Source organism: Salvelinus sp. IW2-2015, unplaced genomic scaffold (genome assembly GCF_002910315.2).
Source record: "Salvelinus sp. IW2-2015 unplaced genomic scaffold, ASM291031v2 Un_scaffold10121, whole genome shotgun sequence".
NCBI lineage: Eukaryota > Metazoa > Chordata > Actinopteri > Salmoniformes > Salmonidae > Salvelinus > Salvelinus sp. IW2-2015.
Window position 1 is genome coordinate 2,425 of NW_019951379.1, and position 3,585 is coordinate 6,009.

Consider the following 3,585-nt stretch of genomic DNA (forward strand, 5'->3'; position numbering starts at 1 on the left):
ACTATTTTGAACTGTGATCAGTCAGACCTACTGTCATACAGGACGTCTTGAATCAACTGACCTTTTTATCCAAAACATTTCAGTCGTTTTGATTCTTTTTCGTCAACTTTTCTTTTCTTCCTTGTACTGCTTCTCCTCACCCTTTAGTGACTTGTCTTTTCTTCCTAGAGTCCGTTGTACTGCTTCTCCTCACCCTTTATTGACTTGTCTTTTCTTCCTAGAGTCATTGTCCTGCTTCTCCTCACCCTTTATAGACTTGTCTTTTCTTCCTAGAGTCCGTTGTACTGCTTCTCCTCACCCTTTGTGACTTGTCTTTTCTTCCTAGAGTCCGTTGTACTGCTTCTCCTCACCCTTTATAGACTTGTCTTTTCTTCCTAGAGTCCGTTGTACTGCTTCTCCTCACCTTTAGTGAACTTGTCTTTTCTTCCTAGAGTCCGTTGTACTGCTTCTCCTCACCCTTTATTGACTTGTCTTTTCTTCCTAGAGTCCATTGTCCTGCTTCTCCTCACCCTTTATAGACTTGTCTTTTCTTCCTAGAGTCTGTTGTACTGCTTCTCCTCACCCTTTATAGACTTGTCTTTTCTTCTAGAGTCCGTTGTACTGCTTCTCCTCACCCTTTAGTGGACTTGTCTTTTCTTCCTAGAGTCCGTTGTACTGCTTCTCCTCACCCCTTTATTGACTTGTCTTTTTCTTCCTAGAGTCCATTGTCCTGCTTCTCCTCACCCTTTTAGACTTGTCTTTTCTTCCTAGAGTCCGTTGTACTGCTTCTCTCTCACCCTTTATTGACTTGTCTTTTCTTCCTAGAGTCCGTTGTACTGCTTCTCCTCACCCTTTTATAGACTTGTCTTTTCTTCCTAGAGTCCGTTGTACTGCTTCTCCTCACCCTTTATTGACTTGTTTTTTCTTCCTAGAGTCCGTTGTACTGCTCTCCTCACCCTTTATTGACTTATCATTTTCTTTAATTGTCTTTTTCATTCGCTCTTATCTCCTTTTCTACTGTCTTTGGTATATTCTTGAAGCACTCATGTGCGAGTGGTGCTTGCATTTCTCACATGCATGGTAGTGCGTTTGTCATAACGACGACATCTCTGGACCGGTGCATCGTGTTGATTGGCCAGTGAGAATCCTTGTCATATCTTGCCTAGTCTTCAACAGTAGCAGCCAGTAAAGATCTCCTTCCGTGGCTCAGTGGTTTCGTGCCAAACCTTTGCATATTTGGGCTGTATACTATGTGTTTTGGAATCACATCGGTGGCAGGCCTCTTCGATCGTTTGAACACTCAATCTTTATTTTTGACCACCTGCAGCTTTTCCTTGGCTCTTCGACTGACCCTATGGCTTTGTAGAGGCCCTTGGCTCTTCTGGCTGACCCCTATGGCTTGTAGAGGCCCTGGCTCTTCTGGCTGACCCCTATGGCTTGTAGAGGGCCTTGGCTCTTCTGGCTGACCCCTATGGCTTGTAGAGGCCTTGGCTCTTCTGGCTGGACCCTCTGGCGAGTAGAGGCTGTTGGCGCTTCATTATCAACGGGGGAGGGGGGTGGGGGAGGGTGTGGATGGGGGAGGAGGGGGGTGGTGAGGGGTAGGTCATCACCACTGATAACGGTGTTCCTGTCATGATCTGTTGGCGATAGGTTCAGCATATACATTCAACACCTGGCTGGCAAATGGCCTGTCTCCCCCTCATAGTCCATATCTGACCCATCGCTATCACAATCACTCAGGACAGCATCTTTCTCATTTTGAGGGATAACTGCAATGTTGCATGCCTTGTCTGGGCCTAGATCACCTAGATCCAACATATCCAGAACTTGACTCAAAGTGAAACTAAAAGAAGAACAGAGTAGAAGAACAAGAACTATGTATGTGTATCAGTATGTGTTTACCTCGATGCACTGTGTTATCTCGCCGTTCACTATTGTTGCTGTCAACATGTTTACTCATTCTATGACCACACTGCAAAGTCGAGTCATTTCAAATGCATATATCAATACTAGCACCTTCAGATGATGTGTACCAAAGATCTTTGTCCTATCTTTATAGTAACATACTTTACTAACCTTTAGTTTGGGAGCTTTGATGCAGCCATCTCCTTCTCATGGTGCAACCAGGAAGTGAACAGCTCTGGTCATGTGACAATTTACACTAAACATGTGACAATTACACTAAACATGTGACATGCCATCTTTCATTGAGACCCTCATTTATTTCAATATTTGCTGGAAATGCATTGATACGTCATTCAGTAACATTTATAGAGCCTTATAACTGGAATCATTGATACGTCATTCAGTAACATTTATAGAGACTTATAACTGGAAATGTATTGATACGTCATTCAGTAACATTTATAGAGCCTTATACTGGAAATGCATTGAATCCGTCATTCAGTAACATTTATAGAGCCTTATAACTGGAAATGCATTGATACGTCATTCAGTAACATTTATAGAGCCTTATAACTGGAAATGCATTGATACGTCATTCAGTAACATTTATAGAGCCTTATAACTGGAAATGCATTGATACGTCATTCAGTAACATTTATAGAGCCTTATAACTGGAATGCATTGTACGTCATTCAGTAACATTTATAGAGCTTATAACTGGAAATGCATTGATACGTCATTCAGTAACATTTATAGAGCCGTATAACTGGAAATGCATTGTACGTCATTCAGTAACATTTATAGAGCCTTATAACTGGACATGCATTGATACGTCATTCAGTAACAGTTATAGAGCCTTATAACTGGAAAAGTTTTTTTACGGTCACTATTGTGACTGATGGGATTAAATAGGTTAATCTTGGTCTTCTGAGATCTCTTTTGTTTGAGGCCTGGTTCACAATCAGGCAATGCTTCTGGTGAATAGTAAACTCAGACTGTGTGAGTGTTTTTTAGGGCAGGGCAGCTCTAACCACATCTCTAATCTCGTCTCATTGATTGGACTCCAGGTCAGTTGACTCCTGACTCCAATTAGCTTTTGGAGAAGTCATTAGTTTGGGCTTCACATACTTTTTCCAATCTACACTGTGAATGTTTAAATTATGTATTCAATATAGACAAGAACAATACACTAATTTGTGTGTTATTAGTTGAAGCAGACAGTGTTTGTAGCAGCGTGTCAAGCGGCAGCAGGAACATACACAGGATTTATGGCAATGGGAGCAGGATCTGTACTATACTACGTGGGAGGAGATCGACAGGTGGGCGTCGACCCAGGCGAATGCCGGAGCCCGCCTGGGATTCTCTGGAACAGTGCAGGAGGGATACCGGCGAATGGAGGCAGCACGACGACGCGGTAGGAAGCCTGCGAGTCAGCCCAAAACATTTCTTGGGGAGGGGGCTACAAGGGAGTGTGGCGAAGTCAGGTAGGAGACCTGCGCCAACTCCCCGAGCTTACCGTGGAGAGCGAGAGTACGGGCAGACACCGTGTTATGCGGTAGAGCGCACGGTGTCTCCTGTACTGTGCATAGCCCGGTGCGGGTTATTCCACCTCCCGCACTGGCAGGGCTAGATTGGGCATTGAGCCAGGTGCCATGAAGCCGGCTCAACGCGTCTGGTCTCCAGAGCGTCTCTCGGGGCATC

General features: G+C 44.2%; 2 long non-coding RNA genes across 2 annotated transcripts; both read right to left on the reverse strand.

Moving 5' to 3' along the window:
• Nucleotides 1–413: 413 nt before the first annotated feature.
• On the reverse strand, nucleotides 414–1,005 carry LOC139027336 (uncharacterized). The gene is made up of 2 exons (XR_011479420.1): nucleotides 724–1,005; nucleotides 414–615 (listed from the first exon to the last, which is right to left on the reverse strand). It is a non-coding gene; the product is annotated as an uncharacterized lncRNA (long non-coding RNA).
• A 345-nt stretch (nucleotides 1,006–1,350) lies between these two features.
• Nucleotides 1,351–2,148, reverse strand: LOC139027338 (uncharacterized). Its single transcript, XR_011479421.1, has 2 exons — nucleotides 2,056–2,148; nucleotides 1,351–1,822 (listed from the first exon to the last, which is right to left on the reverse strand). It is a non-coding gene; the product is annotated as an uncharacterized lncRNA (long non-coding RNA).
• Nucleotides 2,149–3,585: the final 1,437 nt, after the last annotated feature.